Source organism: Macrotis lagotis, chromosome 1 (genome assembly GCF_037893015.1).
Source record: "Macrotis lagotis isolate mMagLag1 chromosome 1, bilby.v1.9.chrom.fasta, whole genome shotgun sequence".
In the NCBI taxonomy this organism is placed as follows: Eukaryota; Metazoa; Chordata; class Mammalia; order Peramelemorphia; family Peramelidae; genus Macrotis; species Macrotis lagotis.
In genome coordinates this window covers 705737899-705759709 of record NC_133658.1, presented here as the reverse complement: position 1 = coordinate 705759709, position 21811 = coordinate 705737899, and the positions used below count along the sequence as shown (strand labels likewise).

The 21811-nt window shown below is 34.6% G+C and overlaps 1 long non-coding RNA gene across 1 annotated transcript in view; it reads left to right on the top strand.

The window, feature by feature from the left end:
• The window catches only part of LOC141507843 (uncharacterized), a 109994-nt gene extending 103146 nt beyond the window's left edge, over window positions 1-6848 (top strand). The window contains exon 3 of the long non-coding RNA XR_012474284.1: window positions 1970-6848. This is a non-coding gene — a long non-coding RNA (uncharacterized LOC141507843). The remainder of the gene's footprint in view (window positions 1-1969) is intronic.
• The last annotated feature ends 14963 nt before the right edge of the window (window positions 6849-21811 follow it).

Below are 21811 nucleotides of genomic sequence, written 5' to 3'. Positions count from 1 at the left end.
ATTTGACCTCAGACACTTAATAATTACCTAGCTGTGTGACCTTGGGCAAGTCATTTAACCCCATTGCCTTACCAAAATAAATTCAAGGGCACTGGATTTAACAATATCCACCAGGGTTTAATTTTTAGGTTTTTTTTTTAAATAAAACAATTCCATTGACACTGTAGAATTTCTGAGAGTATAGATGGTTCAGATAGAAATTGTCTAAAACAACATAAATTGATTGTGTAGCTTCACTCAAAAATACCAAGACTATCCCCTCAGAAATACATTCAACTATAATTTATCATAAAAATATTTTATTTTTTAAATAGCCACAGGAGTAGGGAGGAGAGAAAGACAGAGAGACAGAGACAGAGATAGACAGAGACAAAGATAGACAGAGAGAGACAAACAGAAAGAAACGGAGAAAAAATAGAATTTCAACTATATATAAGTATTGAATTATAAGATTCTACTACTGTATTTAACTACTGGCAACCTGGTAACCAAATTTTGACATAATTTTCCATATGCCTTCATGACTGACAGTATCAAAGGCTTTGGTCAGATTACAAACATTGTATACATAATTGTTCTGCTCCTGGATTTTTTCCTGGAATAGTCAGACAGCAAATATCATATGGACTGTTGCTTGACCCTTTCTGAATCCACATTGGCACTTAGGGCAGTAACCATCTTCAAGATGAAGGATCAGTCTATTGAGAAGGACTCTGGCAAGAATCTTACTAGCAATGACTAAAAGAGAAACACCCCTAAGATTTTCACAGGACAATCTATTCCCTTTACCCTTATAGAGATGGATTATAGGGTATCCTTGAGTTCTTGGGGGATAACATCTCCATGATATATAACCTAGAAAGTTTCAATCAACTTTTAGATGAGCAATGGACCTCCCATCTTGTAGATCTCAGCTGGAGATGCCAGGTGTTTTGCCACTGGAAAGGAACCTAATGGCATTCAAAACCTCTTCTTCAGTTGGAACTTCAGCTAGGGATAGATTGGCTTCAACTTGAGGTACACAGTCAATGAGTTCTGCATTGATTGATGATGGTCTGTTAAGAACACTATGAAAGTGTACAACCTATCTCTCTAAAATCATGTCCCTATCATTAATCAATGTGACTCCATCAGCACTAAGTAGATGAGATGCATCATAGATCTTTGGCCCATAAATAGTTCTTCCAGGCACCATAAAAGCACTTTCAATTGTTACTATCTGCAAAAACCTGAATTTCATCTGCCTTCTTACTGGACCAAGAGTCCTGCATCTCTCTAAGCTTTGCTTAGATGAAATTAAATGCATGAACTATCCTGCTGTTAAATCCTGTGGAGTTCTCATTTTTCATTTAGCAGCTTCTGTATTTCCCCAACATTCTCATCAAACCAGTCTTAAAGCTTGTGAGTTTTCTGACCCAGGTGGGCAAATGCAGAGTTGTAGACCAATTCTCAGAAAGCTTCCCACTTTTTTTCTTCTCCCCTGTTGCAAACTGTGTGTTAGCTTACTTTTTCCTCCATGTAACAAACAAACCATTCCCATTGAAAGAGACATTCTAATATCTTGACATTAATTCTTCTGGCAGTCATTTTGACTTGGAGCCACCACTTCAGTTAAATGTGAATATTTATCTTGGAGAAGATGAGTCTATGATCAGTGTGATCAACCACATATTGTCTTTGTCATTCTCACATCCTGTCTGTCTCTTTTCCCTGCAATCATATAATCTATCAGATTCCAATATTTGCTGTAAGTGTGCATACAGGATGTTTTATTGCATTTAGATAAATGGAAGACTGTTTGTGATGAGAAAGGCATGAGCTGCACAAGTCTTTTCCATTCCTTCCAAGGATACCCTGCCATATCTGGTAGTCTGACCCTATTCTAGCATAAAAGTCACTCAGAATTATAAACTTGTCCTCTTTTGGCACATCTCCAGGTTGTCATAAAATTTTTCTTTGACTTCATCAGGGTTTGTCATGGTGGGAACCTAGACATTGATGATGGTAGCATGCCATTTTCCTGCAAGAAGTAACCTCATTGCCATGAGTCTGTCATTCACTCCTTTGGTAGGTATTCAAGCTTGTTCACTAAATTAGTTTTGATTACAAAGCCTACCCCAGTTTCATGGTGGTCCCTTTCACTACAGCCTCTCTAGAAAAATGTAGATCCAGCTCTGACTTCAGTAAGTTGGAATTCATTTGCCAGTCTTATTTCACTCAGGGATGCTATTTGGATATGATATCTGCTGAATTTTCCTGAAACAAGAGCAGTTGATCTTTCAGATCTATTGGTTCATGTGTAGTCTATGAGAGTATATACATTTCATACACCAATGGAAAGTGGAATCTCCTTTGAAGAAATTTTTGTGGATTTTGTTTTATGTGTCTTGATCACAGGGTGGAATCCCCATCGGCAATGGTAATCAGGTCAGGGTTGGATAAGCAGATGATTTTTAGGCACTTTTTCTTTTCTTTTGATTGATATTTTATTTTATTTTTTCCAATTACATGTTATGAAAGTTTTTCAATATTCTTTCACATGCATATTCCTAATATTAAATTACATAATTTCCTTCTACCCTCCATTCCCACCTCCCTCTCTTCACTGCTGCTTTTAGTAGTGAAAATGGTGCTATTGCCTGTATTGTCTATGTGCAGGGTTGTGACTGCTGTTCCCAGTGTATCCACAACTACTGCTTCATCACTTGCCAGTCACTACCAGATTTTGAGATAAGAATAGTAAAGTGATTTGGATGATGTCTTTTGATTGATGCATAAATTGGATTTAAGTGAGGTAGATCTTCACAAAATCATCAGCATCACTCTCTCTCTACCAAAGTCATCATGATCCAATGACAAGACAGTCAAGACAAGTGGTAATGACTCTAGATGCAATGGATGACCTTGGAGTCTTCAATGTCTAACCAAACCCTAAGTTCTATGCAGCAGGCTTCATAATCATTGGAACCAAGTGTTCTCATCCACCCATTCCTCCAGAGGAAGACTTCACATGTTTGGGGTAGATATCCCCCACAACTCACTGATGAGTTTGAGACTCCATCAGTTATCCTCAACCTGGCTTAGTTGTCTAATGAAATGGTTTACTGTATGTGACTGCTTGCAGGTTACAACTTCCTGGAGTCACAGGTGAGGATTAGGTGGCTCATCAAAGGTGGAAAGCAGCCCTGAAAAGGACTTGACAGCCTTTACACCAGAGATATTAGTCTTCCTTGAACACACCTTACACCCCCAAAATTCTGAATCATGCCTTGCTTAAAACCACAAGGCATAGATAACTGAAGGTGGATACACTGTTGTCCATTCATTCATTCAACAAAAAGTTTATTACGCATCCACTGAGTACAAATCTCTAACCGAAGATAAAAGAAAAATACTCCCTGCCATCATGTTCCTTACATTTTACTGAGAGAATACAAATTGAACACAGATAAGTAAATCCTAGAAAACTTGAGAAAGAAAACCTTAACAATTGATGAGCTTGGGTTCAGATTCAAGAAAAAGGTGATGTGAGCTGAGACTTTAAAAGAAAATACAAAATTTGGGAGAAAGAAAGGAAGGAAGAGGAGTGGCAATCCAAGCACAGGCGGATGACTCTGAACACATTCATAAATGTGGAACATGGAATGTTGAATCAGAAAACAGCTAGTTTCCCAAGTTAACTAATACATAGACTACATGATGGCAGGTATGAAAGGCAGGTTGAAGTTGAAGTGTGAAATGCACAGCTGAGAAGTTTGTAATATATCCTAGAGGAAATAAAGAACTAGTGAATAGTTTTGATCACAGAAGTGAGATAGATCTTTTCTTTAGGAATTTGGCAGCTGTGAGGACAGATTTCAATGGGGAATGAATGAAAGAAAGGAGATCAATTATGAGTCTATTATAATAGTTCAGGCAAGATTTGATAAAAAGCTTGAATTAGGATAATAGTAATGTAAGTGAAGAAAAAAGAATGAAGTTATATTAAGGAAGTGAATTAAATAAGATGTCAAAACTGATTGAATGTAAGGGTAAGGAAAAAGGAAAAAATCAAGAATGAAACTTTATGAGCATTGCAAAAAATTGATGATGGTATATATTATAGTTAAGCCTAAATACCAATCTAATGTTTTTGCTTTTAAGATTTTCTCTCCTCAGTAAACATCCAAGGCACACAAGTAAAATATTAAGTGTTACCTTATATCATAAGAAAAGTAAACTGAGATTATGAGTTAAAAGAGGTAAAATTTAACTTACAAATCAAAATATTTCAAAGATTAAATTATGAAAATATTATATTACTTTTTTGGAAGCTGAAAGATGAGCTAAATGTAATATTCATCATCATTTTTTTATGTAGAAGGAGACTTTACAGACTTTCTAGTCCAGTCCTCTTACTTTATACATGAGGAAACTAAGATGAAAGATTGTTATTTCATTAATGTTGCATAGCAAATAATTAAAAGAGCTAGAACTAAAACTGTCTTCTGATGATTATCCATGGCTTTTGCTACACTAACTGGAAAAATGCACAGGTAATTTTCTGTGTACTACACTATTTGACGTCCTGATGAAAAGTTCAAATTTCGCATGTTCCATACTAGAATTACTGTTGCTTTTAATAATATAGAATCATCAAAATTAATACATAATCAGGGGCAGAGCCAAGATGGATTCAGGAGAAGAGCTTCTCCTAGGTGCTCTCTCCAAAAATATTTATGACTCTAAATTTTCAAGACACAGAACCCACAGAAAGATCCAGTGAGGCAATTTTCCATGCCAAGGTAACCTGGAAAATAGTGGAAAAACTCGGTTTCATGGGGTTAGATGGGCAGCTCCACCAGAGTGAAGGAACTTCAGCCTCCCGGGAACAGCCCCAGGGTACCTGGAAGCTGTGGCTCCCGGCAGCAAAAGCAGTTTCCTGACTTGCACCCCAGGAAGCACCAAGTACAATTTGGAAGATCAGCATGGAGACCTCTGCCAGGGCGAGTGCGAAGCCCAGGCCCTCTATGGTTGCAGCACTCAGCATGGTCATGGCACTCAGTATGGCTGAGGCAGCCCAGATCCAGGAAATGGAAGCAGGCCTGCAGAGTTGCCTAGCAGGAGCCTCCAGGCAGCTGTGTCCTGAGTGCTCAGCCTACCAAAGGTAAGAGAGTGGAGGGAGACTTCCAAGGTCTGTCCTCTGTCCCTGGACTCTGGGACTCTGACCACATTCAGGTCATGATTGCAGTCTAGGCCCCCACAGAACAGGAACCACCCCCAACCCCATGGCAGTGTACTTGTGGTCATTCACAGACCAAGAAAGCAGTCAGAGCCTCACACACTGAGATCCTTTTGAGGGTGTCCCAATAAAACTCAAAAGATCAGGATGCGCCCCAAAAACCAGGCACAGGTTGGGGAAATGAGTAAACAGAAAAAAAAAAAAGGAACGGGACCATTGACAATTACTTTGTCTATGACCCCATGGAGGATCAAAATACTCAATATGAAAATGAGAAAGTCCAAGCTTCTGCATCCAAAGACTCTAAGAAATATACAAGTTGGAGTCAGGTTATGACAGAGCTCAAAAAACAATTTTGAAAATCAAGTAAGGGAGATAAAAGAAAAAAATGGGAAAAGAAATGAGAGAGATGCAGGAAAAAACATGAAAACAAAGTCAGCAGCTTAGTCAAGGAGATTCAAATAAATAATGAAGAAAATAACATGTTAAAAACTAGCTTAGGCCAAATGGATACAACAGTTCAAAAAGTTATTGAGGAGAAGAATGCTTTAAAAAGCAGAATTGACCAGATGGAAAAGGAGATAAGAAAGGTCTCTGAGGAAAACAAATCCTTCAGATGTAGAATGGAGCTAAAGGAAGCTGATGACTTTGTGAGAAATCAAGACACAATAGATTAACACAAAAATAATGAGAAATTAGAAGAAAATGTGAAATATCTCATTGAAAAAAAACAGCTGATATGGAAAACAGATATAGGAAAGATAATTTAAAAATTATTGGGATACCTGAAAGTCATGATCAGGAAAAGAGCCTTGATCTCATTTTTAAAGAATTCCTACAGGAAAATTTCCCTGACATCCTAGAAGCAGAGGGTAAAATAGAAATTGAGCGAATCCACTGATCTCCCCTGGAAAGAGATCCAAAAAACCCCCAGGAATATTATAGCCAAATTCTAGAACTCCCAAGTCAAAGAGAAAATATTACAAGCAGCCAGAAAGACACAATTCAAATATGGAGCTGCAGTCAGGATCATGCAGGACTTAGCAGCAACTACATTAAAGAAGTGCTCATAGGACTTGGAATATAATATTCTGGAAGGTAAAAGAACATGCAATGCAACCAAGAATCAGCTACACAGCAAAACTGAACATCCTCTTCCAGGGGGGAAAAGATGAAATTTCCACAAAACAGGGGACTTTCAAATGTTACTGCTGAAACAACCAGAGCTGAACAGAAAATTTGACCTTCAAGAACAGGACTCAGGTGAAGCATAGAGAGTGGAGGAAGACGGTAAATTATGAAGGACTTAATGATGATGAACTGCATGTATTCCTGAATCAAAAAATGATATTGATAATTCTCATATGAACCTCATTTAATAGAGCAGGTAGAAGGAGCTTTTATAGATGAAGCACAGGAGAGAGTTGAATTTGAAGATATAATATATTGTAAAAATGGAGTCAATGGCTAAAAGGGAAATGTACCAGGAGAAATAGAAAGAAGAGGTGGAATAGGCTAAAATATTTCTTATAAAAAATATTTTTTTGCAATGAGCTTTTTCAATGATATAGAAGAGGGAAGGCTAGGGGGAATGAGGGAACCTTCAATCTCATCAGAAATGACTCAGAGAGGAAACAGCATACACACTCAATAGGGTATAGATATCTAGAGAAAAAAGGAGAGGAGAAGGGGGAAAGGGAGAGGGGGGGATATCGTGATAGAGGAGAGGGTAGATCATAGAAGAGAATAGTCAAATATAACACATTTTATTTTTTTACTTTTTGCAAGGTGCTGGGATTGGGTGACCTGTCTGCAACCACAGGGCTGGGTGCTTGCTGGGTCTCTAGGGTGGTATGTGGACTTAGGGCCTCTTGGTCCTAGGGCTTGTGCTCTGCCCAATCTGTCACTCCAATCTGCTACCCTATAGCACATTTTAGAAGAGGGACAGAGTGAAAGGAGAGAGAAAATACAATATATAGTAGTTGGGAGGAATGGATGGATGGAATTACAATCAGCAACAGCAACTGTGGAAAAATATGGAAGTAACTTCTGTGATGGACTTATGATAAAGAATGTGATCCACCCAAGACAGAACTGATGGTATCAGAACACAGACCTAAACACATTTTTTTCCTCTTTCTTTTACTTTATTTCACATGAGGTTTTATATTTTTGTGGAGGAGGGGTATTTGTTTACTCTTAAACAAGAATAGTTTAGTAATGTGTAAATAAAAAATTAAAGAAAAAAAGAAGAAAAATAATTAATACATAATCTCAACCATGTTCAGATTCCAAGTCAGTCAGACAATTAATAAGCATTTATCAATTTAATTAATATTTAATACTTTAATGAACAAACTTAATTATGTACCAGGACCTCTGCTAGGCACTAGGAATACAAAGAACAGGAAAACAAGTCCTTGCTCTTGAGGAGCTTACAATCTAATAAAAAACAACACAGAAACTACTAGGCACAACCAAGATACATAAAGGACAAGTTGGGGATAATCTATAGCCCTTCAGAATACTTTTAATGGCATGTTCTATTTTCCAGTTATATGCAAAGACAATTTTTAACATTCATTTTTGTTTTGTTTTGTTTTCTTCCTCTGGATGGGGATAGCATTGTCTATAACCAGTTGAATATGGTTGTCCTAGCTCTCTGAACTGCTAAGAGTAGCTGCAACCATCAAGGTTGATCAACTCATAATTTTAACATTCATTTTTATAAGATTTTGAGTTTCACATTTTTTTGCCTTCCTCTTTCATCTTTTGCCTCCCTAAAGATGGTAAACAATTTGAAATGGGTTATATATTTGCAATCACCTAAAACATATTTTCCATGTTAGACATGTTGAGACAGAAGAAAGAGAATGAAAGGAAAAAACTACAAGAAAAAAATGAAGATAGGATCTTTAATCTGCATTCTCAGGCCATCAGGTCTTTCTCTGGAGGTGGATAGTATTTTCCTTCATGGGTCTTTTGGAATTATCTTAGATGTCTGTATTGCTGAGAATGGCTGTCATTCACAATTATTCAATGTTGCTGATACTATAAACAATGTTCTCCTGGTTCTGTTCACTAGACTTTTTATCAGTTCATGTAAGTCTTTCCAGGGTTTTCTAAAATCTGCCTGCTCATCATTTCTTATAGCACATAAAATCATATATCATAGCTTATTCAGTCAATCCTCAATTGATGCCCCCTAAATTTATAATTCTTTGTCAACCAAAAAGAACTGCTATAAATATTTTTGTACATGTGGGTTGTTTTCCCTTTTGTCCCATCAAAATCTTAAGAAACTTTCTTTCTTTCTTGAGTCATTTAAGGATGTGAAGTTATCACTGAAGTTGATCACATTCCATCTTTGTATATCAACTTTTCCTGGAAAGAGGAGCAAAAGGAGAATTCAAGCTAAAGTTAATAAATTCATCATGCATATATTGAAAAAAATTACAAAGCTAATTTGTGTCTTTCCTTTACATAAAGAAGAGTATGTCTTGGGATTTAGAGTTTAGAAAAGACATTAGAGATAAAGTTTTTATAGATCATCTTTTTTTTGAATGATATAACTGAGGAGAAGAAACAAGAAATGATTCACTTAAAGATACAGAATGCAAACCCACAGTTGTATTCCACTGTTCGTTTTTGCTCTAGCAAATGCAATGTGTATCCAACCTAACTCTAGAATCACATCAATGTTTGGATGCTCATTTGAGCATTTTTTTACTAACATCTTGAACATTTTTTACTAACAGATCATGGAGAAACTTTAACTCAAATAGCAGAGTGTTAAATGGAGACAGAATAGTGAAGTATACAGCAAGAGAAAATAAAGTGATAGATTATCTTCAGCCTCTATACACAAACGTTTGTGCCACACAAAGAGACTCAAGTATCATCATAGGAAAGAAACAAATTCCAAGAAAACTAATACTCAAGGGAGAATCTCTCTCTCTCTCTGGTTAGGGAGGGTGAAGAGGTCCTTCATTTTGCAGCTTCTTTCAGTTTAAACTCAGTAACAAGAATGAATACTGTAGCTACTCAATACCTCTATTTAGAGCTATAATGCCTGCAATACCCCTTCAGCTAATGGTGTCCTATGATAATGATAATGATGATGATGATATATGTATATATGTGTATTTAAATGCATTAGCTTGACTGTTCACCTTTGGTAGTTTATTGCTCAGATGTGTTTAATTTTTTGTGATCCCCATGGATCACAAAATGCTAATACTGTTCATGGGGATTTCTAAAGATAATGGAGTGGTTGGTCATTTCCTTCTACAATGGATTAAGGCAAATAGAGATTAAGTGACTGGTCCAGGGTCACAGAGTAAATGTCTTGAGGCCAAATTTGAACTTGGGTTTTCCTGACTTCCTGCACAGCCCTCTATCTTCTGAGCCACCTCTCTCTGTTTCTCAGATCTCTGGGATGAAACCATTTTAAAGCTATCCATTAGATTCTCTATTTCCCCAAAGTTTCTTGTTCCTTGTCACAATTCCCGGTTCCCAGGCACAGATCTCATAATTCAGTCTCGGGAACTGTATTCAGATATTATGAAAAACATAGCCAGATGGTCCATTATTTGATTACAATTTTGAATTCTTTTGTATTAAATAAGGATATTATAAGCTTGAGGGTACAATATAATCCTTGAATATAACCAAATCTAAGCCTGAAATGAGTCCACATGAAATAAAATTTTCAAATCAGTAATAAGAATTCATATTTCTATAGCATGCTACAACTTACAAAGAATTTTCCTCAAAAAATTTTCTATGATTTTGGTGGTATAAGTAATATTAACCACATTTTATAAAAAGTTTTAGAAAATAAGTTATAGAGATTTATCAATTACACAGCTAGAATTGGAATTTCAAACCAGGCCCTTTGAGTACAAGTCCAGAGTTCATTTAACTATACCATATTGACTCTCTAAAAGAAACTTTTTCTTATTACTTCAGGATATACTCTGTTCATAAGAGGTTCCAACATGCAGAATAGTTCCAAAAATGGATTCAGAAGTTTCTATGACTATCTACTTCTGGCTTTGAGCCTAGTCATCATCTCAACTATTATCTAATCAGTAGAGAAATGAAAGAAAAAGAATATGAGAAAAGAAAATAGAAAATATTAAGAAGATAGGTCAAAATGCAATCCCAGAATGCTTTGGAGAAAAAAATTCAGGAAGGTTGATTTCTAATAGCATTAAGAATGGGCAATTGTCCAAATGAAAAGCTCAATTCCTCGATTTCAGTTTACTGGCATACTATACCAATTTGAATCGATCATGTCTTGAGATCAGGGCCTGTATTGTAGCTAACTTTATATCACCTGCACCTGGCACAGTTTTTTGTTATATTATTGTGTATTATGTGTTGTTGTTGAGTCATTTTTCAGTCATGTCTGACTCTCTGTGACTTCATTTGGGATTTTCTTGGCAAATCCAGTGATACTGCCATTTCCTTCTCCAGCTCATTTACAGATGAGGAAATTGAGCAAAACAGGGTTAAGTGACTTGCCTAGGGTCAAATAGCTAGTAATGTCAGGTTTTAACTCACTAAGAGGATCCTTCTGACTCCAGGTCAAGAATTCTATCCACTCTGTCATCTAATTACCCTTTTGGTTATTTATAGGTACCACTAAGTGTTTATTGAATTTTAGTTGAATTTGGGTTGGATTTTTTTGGGGGGTAGGGGTGAGACAATTGGGTTTAGGTGCTTGCCCAGGGTCTCAAAACTAGTAAGCATCAAATGTCTGAGGTCAGATTTGAATTGAGATACTCTTGAATTCTGGGCTGATGCTCTATCTACTGCCTCTTGGATTAGATTTTATTTGCATTTTTGACTACCAAAATTATTACCATTTCATTCTTAATCTGGTGATTAATTTTTGAGCTATGATAAAGAGATAGAGAGATAGAGAGATAGAGAGAGAGATGATATACATGATAAACAGAGTTATACAAAGCTAGAAGGATAATGGATATTCTTTTTCTATTCACATAGCCTTAATCTCTCTCTCTCTATTTATCTATCATCTTTCTTTCTATATCTATCTATCAATCTATTGGGGCAACTTAAGTGATTCAGTAGAAGAATGCTGGGCCTGGAATCTGGAAGACCTAAGTTCAGATCCAGAAGGAAGAAAGTGGGGGACAGCTAGGTGGCACAGTGGATAGAGCCACCAGTCCTGGAATCAGAAGGACTTAAGTTCAAATCCGGGTTCAGACATTTAATAATTACCTAGTTGTGTGACCTTGGGCAAGTCACTTAATCCCATTGCCTTGTAAAAACTAAAAAAATAAAATAAAAACAAAACAGAAGTAAGGAAGCAGGAAGTACAGAAGCAGAAGGGAAAGAGGGAGGAAGAAAAAGTTCAAATAGCAGCTAGGGGAAGAGAGAAAGCAAGGGGAGTGGAAAGTGATTCTTTCAATCAAAAATTACTGGGTTTATCATACTCTTATTTTACAGTCTTTTTATTTTCCTTTGTAAAGTGGATGAGGGGGAGACAAGGGAACAAAGAAAGAAATAAAGAAAAGAGGCAATAGAGAAAAATAACTATTAAGAGAAATTGATAATCAATGACTGTGAAAATGAATGGAATGAACCTACCCATAAAAAGGAAGAAGATAGAAGGGTGTGTGGGAAAACAGAGCCAACAATGTATTGTTTTAAAAGAAGTGTAACATAAAGGTTCAAATAGTTAAAATAAGGTGCCATATTGGGAATTATTATGTTTTAGGTAAACTAAAAAAAAAAAAGTAAGAATAGCAATTGGACTCAGAAGGCAAAAATAAGCATAGTTAAAAGAAATACAGATAAACAATACATTATACTTAAAGGCACCAAAGATAATGAAATAATATCAGTACTTAGTATGTCTTTAACAAAATGTTAATCCCCTGAATACAATTTTAGAATCTCTACTGAATGGTAACAAAAAAATTTATGCATTTCTCATTTGTGCATGGTACTTCATAAAATTTGACCCTATGATAGGGAATAAAGCCATTATGAATAAATGTAAAAAAGCAGCAGACATAGTAATTTACCCTTTAGTGATGATAGTGAACTAAAATTTATGATCAACAAAGTGCCTTTGAATAAATGTTTAAAATAGTTATAGATTAATTTAATCCTAAAGTCTAATGAGGTAAAGATTTAAAATTTTGAAATAATAGATCATTTCATTTAAAAAAAGAAAATAAAACAAAATCTAAGAATTTTTGAGATGTAGCCCAAGTAATTATTAGGGGTCAATTTATATTTCTAAAAATTTTTATCATCAAAAGAAAGGCAGAATAGACAAATGAATTGGGCATGCCATTAAAAATGACCAGAAAATCTAAACTATATAACAAAATATTAATTCTGAAAATCCAAAACAGGATCATCAAAACTGAATGCAAAAGGTGAATTGAAATACAACTAGGAATTGATTGTCTGGGTAGATATGTCGATTTAATTTAAAGAAGAGTAGAAAATAAAATTGTTAGCAACAAAAATGAAAAAGGAAGAGGAAACAAAAGATACTATTAGAAACCATTTTGATCAAGCATATCCTAATAAAATTTATAAATGAATAAATATTTTTAAAACATATATAATGCTCAGATTAATGAAAAATAAAGATTTTAAATAACCTTGTCTCAGAAAAAAAGAAATTGAATGTCATAAAGTTCCAAGAAGAAGGGACAAAAACAAGGAACAGAGAGATGTATAGTTGAATTCTAATTTCAAATTAGTCAGCTAACATTTACTAAGTGACTACTATAAACCAGGCACTGTGCTAAATATTGGATACTAAGAGGAAATGGTAAAGGCTTCTAGTAGAAGATGAGATTTATTGGAGACTCAAAGGAAGCAATGGGAGACAAGAGGTGGAGTTGAGGAGGGAAAGAATTCTAGACAGAGGAGCAATTGGTAAAAATACTCAATCATTTCCTTTTTTGTCGTTTTAAGAATTTTTTGAGAATTTCTTATTTAATTCTGGACATAATAATGAACCACTGGAAATTTTTTTAATGGAAGGGGAGATGATACAGTCAGACCTGCACTTTTGAAAGCTTAATTTGTCAGTTGAATGGAAGAGGAACTAGAGCCTTGAGGCAAGAGCAATAATCAGATAGACTCCCAAGTATTTTATATTGTCTGAAGTTACTTTGAATGGGATTTCTATTTCTAGTTCTTGATGCTGTATCTTGCTAGTAATATACAGAAATGCTGAGATTTATGAGGGTTTATTTTATATCCTTCAACTTTGCTAAAGTTCCTGATTGTTGGGGCATCTAGGTGGTGCAGTAGATAGAGTAGTGGCTCTGGAGTCAGGAGAACCTGAGTTTAAATCAGGCCTCAAACACTTAAGAATTACCTAGAATAATTACCTAGCTGTATGACCTGGGCAAGTCACTTAACCTCACTGCCTTTCCAAAAAAAAAAGTTGCTAATTGTTTCTAATAGTTTTTAGAAGAGTTTTTAGGAGTCTCTAGATATACCATCATGTCATTTGCAAAGAGTGAGACTTTTCTCTCTTCCTTCCTTCCCATTACTAATTCCTTCAATTTCTTTTTCTTCTCTTATTGATAAAGCTAACATCTCTAATACAATATTGAATAGCAGTGGTGATAAGGGGCATCCTTGTTTCACCTGTGATCTTACTGGGAATGCCACTAGCTTATCCTCATTGTATATAATGCTTACTGATGGTTTCAGATAGATACTGCTTATCATTCTAAGGAGCAGTTCATTTATTCCTATGCTCTTTAGTGTTTTTAGTAAAAATGGGTGCTGTATTTTGTCAAAGGCTTTTTCAGCATCTATTGATATAATCAAATGATTTCTGATAGGTTTGTTATTCACCAATTTATTTCTTATCCAATACCAGATTATTTCCAATCATTTAGATTTGACTTTGTCTGAAAAGTGTTTTGTAATTGTGTTCATATAGTTCTGAGATTTGTCTTGGTAAAAGCATTTTATTTTGCCAACAGATTTTTTTAAAAAAATAAATTTCTTGGTGCTGATACCTAAACCAGGAAGAGTTAAAACAGAGAAAGAAAATTATAGACCTATCTCCCTGATGAATATAGATGTAAAAATCTTAAATAAAATCATAGCAAAACGATTGCAAAAAAGTCATAGCTAGGATAATACATTATGACCAAGTAAGATTTATCCCAGGAATGCAGTGTTGGTTAGTATAATTAATTATATCAATAACAAACCTATCAGAAATCATACAATTATATCAGTAGATGCTGAAAAAGCTTTTTGACAAAATACAGCACCCATTCCTACTAAAAACACTAGAGAGCGTAGGAATAAATGAACTGCTCCTTAGAATGATAAGCAGTATCTATCTGAAACCATAAACAAACATCTTGTAAAATGGGGACAGGTTAGAGGCATTCCCAATAAGATCAGGGGTGAAACAAGGATGCCCATTATCACCATTGCTATTCAATATTGTATTAGAAATTTTAACTTCAGCAATAGAAGGAATTAGAATTGGGAAGGAAGAGAAAAAAACTCTCACTCTTTGAAGATGACATGATGGTATACCTAGAGAATCCCAGAAAATCATCTAAATAACTACTAGAAATAACTAGCAACTTTAGAAAAGTCTCAGGATGTAAAATAAACCCTCATAAATCCTCAATATGTTTATATATGACTATCCAGATACAGCAGAAAGAGTTAGAAAGAGAAATCCCATTCAAAGTACTCTCAGGCAATATAAAATACCTGGGAGTCCCATCAACTGTTTATGGATAGGTTGAGCTAATATAATAAAATGACAATGCTACCAATACTACTTGTTTAGTGCCCTACCAATCAAAATTCCAAAAAATTACTTTAATGATTAGAAAAAATTGTAAGTAAATTCATATGGAGAAATAAAAAGAATTTCTAGGGATACCTTGATGGACTCACTCATTCTTTCAGTGCAACAATAAGGCATGATTTAGGACTATCTGTAATGGAGAATACCATCTATATCCAGAGAAAGAATTGTGGAATTTGAACAAAGACCAAAGACTATTACCTTTAATTCAGGAAAAAACTCATTACCTTATTATGTAATTTTGCTTTGCCTTCTGTGGGGGTTCGGGAAGGGAAGCAAAAATAGGGGAAAAAATTGTAAAACTAAAAAATAAATAAAATATTTCTTTAATAAAAAATTATCTTTTTCTTGCTGCTGGACTTTGTTGATAATATATAGAAATGATTTATGTGGGTAATTTTGGTTTTCTTGGAAGATGATGTCCAGGTTTTGATTATGACTTTCAGGTAGCCCAATAATTCCTAAATCATGTCTTTTGGATCTATTTTCAGTCAGTTGCTTTTCATGAAATAATTCACATTTTATTTTCTTTTTTCATTCTTTTGATTTTTTATTATTGATGATGTCTCATGGAGTCAGTGGTTTCCATTTACCCCATTCTAATTTTTTAAGAAATTATTTTCTTCAGTTAGTTTTTCTACCTCCTTTCCCATTTGGCCAATTCTATTTTTCAAGTAGTTGTTTTCTTCAGTGGATTTTGTACTTTTTTTGGTTTGCCAATTCAGTTGGTCAATTCAGTTTTTTAAAGAGTCATTTTTCTCCATAAAGGAATGTATATAATATTTGTTTGTTTTTAATCATGTTTTCTGAATATTAAAAATCTTATTGTATTAATTGGCAAATTATTAAATGCATATAAAACTAAAAATTAGTTGTTTTCTTAAGTTACTTTTGTATACCTTTTTACATCTTTGTTTCCTTTACCAAACTGTTGACTCTTTTTTCATGATTGTCTTATATAATTCATTTCTTTTCCTGTTTTTTTCTCCTACCTCTCTCATTTGACTTTTAAAATCTTTTTTTGAGTTCTTCCAGGAATTCTTTTTGAGTCCAAGATCAATTCATATTTCTCTTTGACCCTTCACATGTAGGTGTTTTGACACTGACTTTCACAAAATTTGGCCTTCTGACATTGACACTCTTTTCAATTTGCATTTTGATCTTCCCTGTCATCATATAGTCCAGTTTTTGTTTGTTTGTTTGTTTTTTGCTTTTGTTGTTAAGGATGGGGGGGGGCATCTTTCCAGGGATTTGGTAACTTTTAAAATTGAGTTCTATTCCTAGAGTACAGAAGACACTCACAAGTTTCTTGTACCAGGGCCAGGGTCCAAGCCTCTGACCTATTGTGCCAGGGCTGGAAATCAAACAACTGGTTTGCTGTACCACTGATTTGACATGCAGGGCTGGAGGGCCTCTGCTGTTGACCTGTACAGGAGACAGAAGACTCCCCCTGGCTGCCCAGATACTGCCTGCACTGGGTTTGCATCCCCTTTTTATCTTGAGAGATTTTTCCTGAAGCCTTTCTATGTTGTGTTGGCTAGAAAATTGTTTTGCCCTCTTCTTACCATTCTTTCATTTTGAAGTGATAATTAAAGTTGTTTGGAAGATGATTTGGGAGAACTGAGGCAAGTCCCTGTCTTTCTCTACCATCTTGGATATTTAAATATGACAAGAACAGGACATTTAAGTAAATCTAAGTTATCCTCATAGGGAAGATCACTGAAACCATGGGAGCAGATGAGATCTCCAAGAGAGAGAGTATATAGGAGAGAAGATAAGAGACCTCAGAATTGAACCTGGAAGTACATGATGGGGGGGTGGAAGTGGGGAAAATGAAAAAATGACCTGGCAAAAAAGACTTTAAAGAAATTTCCAACTGGAAAGGAAAACCAAGAGAGAGAGTAACATCACATAAACCTCAGAGTGAGTACTGAGAGACAAAGGTGGTCAAAATGGTCAAATGCTATATGGAAATCAAGAAAGAGGAATATAAAAAAAATGGGTTTGGATTTGATAATTAAGAAATCACTATGGAGATCAAATGAGATAATATAGATAAAGTACTTTGTGAAAATTAAAGTATTATGTAAATGTAAACTATTATTATTGTAGCAGGAAAATGTGGACAGTAGTTCTAAAGACAAAACAACTGTCAAACATTCAATTAATCCATTTGGGAATTGACTCTCTAGAATGATAACTAGTGTTACAATGTTCTCCCATATCAATACTTATACATTACTGTTCTCACTTTCAGGACTCACACAACCAGTGCCACCAACCAGCAGTGGCCTAAATTTAAATTCTAGACCACCAACCAAAATTTCACACTGAGCTGATCCTCCTGCTTTGTAAACAGTTCTCACTTCTGTTCTCCCAGGCCTTTCATGAAGCCCCTGGCAGAGCAGAGGGGATTCTCAACTGCTAGCTTCTTTCCCCCTTCTCTCAATTATGTCAAAATGGGATTAGTAATGTTAAAAATACATTTAGACCAATTACCTTTAATTGCTTACATCATATATGGGCTTAATGCCTATTAAAAAAAAGAAAAGAAAAATGGGCACTAAATCTACTTTTCTCCAATGTCTACTGAGGTTATATTTTTCCTGCACTATAAATTTCTCCTCTTCCTTCCTACTTAATTGTCACATTAAAAAACAAAACAAAATAAAAAAACCATTTAGTTGTAATTTAGGAGATCCTAATTTTTAAATAAAATCCCACTCTCTTTGACCACCATCCCATGATTAAACCATGGTTATAAAGGTGGATAAGGGAATTGCTCTGAGATAGAGATTTCTTTCAGGCTACTCACTTTTACTTAATAGTTATATAGTATAGGCAGCAAAGAGTAAATCAAATAAAAATAAGCAGTACTCATCAAACATCTACTACCTACATGACACAGAATAAATATTGTGTGATGCTCTCCTTGGGTACTTAATAAATATGCAGTTATCCATGGTAACACAATTTACTTCCATACACATTCATTACGTAGTCAGGCTATTTATCTATTTTTTGGATAATATTTTTCCAATTATGTGTAGAAAAAAAAGTATGCTCATTAAAAAAAGAGAACCAAATTGTCTTCCTCTCTCTTTTCTATCTTCCTTCTTAAGACAGCAGACAATGTCATATAGATTATACATTTGCAATCATGCAAAACAAATTTCTATGTTAGTCATCTTGTGGAGGAAGAGAGAATCCTCCCCACAAAAAAAATGAAAATAAAATAGAAATAGTATACTTAAAACTACATTCAGTCTCCATCCATTCTTTCTCTAGAGGTGGATTGTATTTTTCAATATGTCATTTGGAATTATCTTAGATCATTTTTTTTTCCTGGGAATAGCTAAGTCATTCACAGTTGATCATTATATAAAATTGTAACTCTTTAAAATATTCTCCTGATTCTGTTCACTTCACTCTGCATCAGATCATTTAAAACTCTCCAAGATTTTCTGAAAGCATTCTGCTCTTCATTGCACAATAGTATTCCATTATAATCACACATCATAACTTGTTCAGCCACTCCCCAACTGATAGGCATCTCTTCAATTTCCAATTCTTTGGCACTACAAAACAGTTGTTATAAATATTTTTTGTACAAATGGGTTCTTTTCTTTTCTGTTCTTTTTTTTTCTTTTGGTATATAGATCTAGTAATGGTACTAATGAATCAAAGTATATACACACACACAGTTTTATAGGCCTTTGGGTGTAGTTCCAAATTCATCTTCAGAATTGTTGGATTGTTCACAACTTCCCTAACAGTGCATTAGTGTTCCAGTTTTCCCAAATCCCCAAACTCATTTATCCTTTCCCTTTTCTGTCATATTAGACAATCTGATGTGTGAAATGATACTCAAGAGTTGTTTTGATTTACATTTCTTTAATCAATACTGATTTAGATCATTTTTCAAATGTTTATAAATAGTTTTGATTTCTTCATCTGAATACTGAGTTATGCTATTTATTGTAGAAAGAGCAGAATGATATTATTTCATTCTCATTGTTCTCATTACAAAACTATGGTATTAATAACTAGTTATTTAATCTCTGAGCTTCAGTTTCCTTATCTGTAAGATAAGGATCTGAACATTTGTAACACTTTAGAGATTTCGGGTAATGTAATATGATTTGCAAAATGTGAGCCTTTAGATGATTGAGGTGGTTTAGTTTTGGACTTGGAATAAGGAAATCCTGAGTTCAAATCTGGTTTAAGACCCTCACTGTGTGATCTTGGGCAAGTCATTTAACCTCTCTGAAACCCATTGTCCCTATATGGGATAATAACAGCACCTACCATAGAGTTCATATAAAAATGAAACAAGATAATATTTTTAAGGCATGGACTTCCAGAGCCAAGATAGTGGAATGAAATAGGAACTCACCTAAGCCCTTAAAAATTCCCCTCCAAACAATTTTGGAACAATGCTTCAAAACCAGTTTTAGAGTGGTGAAGCAGATTTCTAGTCAAGGACATTTTGAAGAATCAAAAGGAAAGAACAAGGTTCCACCCTCATAGGAAGCCAGAAGTGAGGCCCAGAGATCCAGCACAATAAATTTGGGAGAGTATCCTCTCCACCCCAAGTGTAAAGCCCAACTTAAACATAAAGTGAAAAATCATGAAAAAGGGTGGGAAAATGAGCAAATAATATAAAGAAAAATATGATCATAGAAAGTTGTGGTTGTGACAGGAAAAGAGGACAATATCAAAACAGCTATATGTGAAGCCTCAAAGAAAAATTTGAATTGGTTCAGAGATAAAAAGAAGACTCCTGGAAGAGCTCAAAAACGATTTTAAAATCAAATAAGAGCAGCAGAAGAAAAAATGAAAAAGAAATGAGAATAACACAAAGAAATCATGAAAAAAAATCAGCAACTTGGTAAAGCAAGTACAAATAATGATATACAAAAATTCCGTCAATAAAACAACTCCTTGAAAAGTAGACTGGTCAGATGGAAAAAGAGGATCAAAAATTAACTGAAGAAAAACATTCCTTAAAAATTATATTTGGGTACATGGAGGCTAATGACTCCAAGAAACCTCAAAAATCAATCAAATAAAAGCAAAAGAATGAAAAAAGGAGAATAAAAATGTGAGCTATCTCATGAAAAATAAATTGACCTAGAAAACAGATCTAGCCTGAATTTAGATCCAATCTCAAACACTTAAAAATTGCCTAGCTGTGTGATCTTGGACAAGTCACTTAACCCCATTGCCTGATATAAATAAATTTAAAAAAAGAAAAGAAAAATCCTGGAAAGATAATTTAAGAATTATCAGACAACCTGAATGCTATCATTGAGAGAGAGAGAGAGAGAGAGAGAGAGAGAGAGAGAGAGAGAGAGAGACTGGATGTCATCTTTCAAGAAATAATCAATAAAAACTCCCCTGGTATACTATAATTACAGGATTAAATATTAATTGAATGAATCCTTTGACAGATGCCTGAAAGAAATCCCAAAATGAAAATTTCAAAGAATATTTATAGCAAACTAAAAAACTCTCAGATCAATGAGAAAATACTGCAAGAAGCTAGAAAAAAAACAATGCAGGCATAGAAACTTATGGTGGTGAGAATAATGAAAAATTTCTCAAATTCTATCTTAAAGTGTCAGAGGGGTTGGAATATAATATTCTGGAAGGAAAAGGAACTTGGATTATAATCAAGAATCACCTACCTAGAAAAACTGAGCATAATCCTTCAGTGGAAAAAATAAACATTCAATTAAATAGGGGATTTTTAAGTATTCTTGATGAAGGGACCAGAGCTTAACAGAAAATGTGATTTTCAAATATAAGATTTAAGAAAGGCATAAAAATATAAATAGGAAAGAAAAATATACAAAAGATACAATAAGGTTAAAGTGTTTACATAGTTTCATAGGAAGATGACATGTAACTGTTTTTATATTTGTAACTATAAGAAATTTATCCTTTTTAGAGCAATTACAAGTACATACATGAATTAAGTTGACTTGGATAGGTTTGTATTTTTTTTCAAGGCAAATGGGGTTAAGTGGCTTGCCCAAGGTCATGTAACTAGATAATTATTAAGTGTCTGAGGCTGGATTTGAACTCAGATACTCCAGGGCCAGTGCTCTATCCACTGTGCAACCTAGCCATCCTTAAGTTAATATTTTTAAAATGGATGAGAAACTGAGGTACTACTTCATACCTCTCAGATTGGCCAATATAATCAGAAAGGATAATGATCAATGGTTGGAGGAGATGTGGGAAATATGGGACACTAATACATTGTTGTTGGAACTGTGAACTACTCCAACCTTTAAGGAAAGCAATTTGGAATTATGCCCAAAGGGTAATAAAAATGTGCATACCCTTTGATCCAGCAATACCACTACTTAGTCTGTATCCTGAAGAGATCATGAAAAGGGGTAAAAATCCCATATGTATAAAATATTCATAGTAGCTCTGTTTGTAGTGACAAAGAACTAGAAACTTAGGGGATGGCCATCAATTGGAGAATGGCTGAACAAATTGTGTTATATGTATGTGATGGAACACTATTATTCTATAAGAACTAGTGAGAGATGGGATTTCAGAAAACTTGGAAAGACTTGTATGAACTGATGCTGAGTGAGATGAGTAGAACCAGAACATTATATACTTTAATAACAACATGGGATGATGATCGACCCTGATGGTCTTCCTCACTCCATCAGAGCAATAAGCAGAGACAATTTTAGGGGATCTGTGACAGAGAA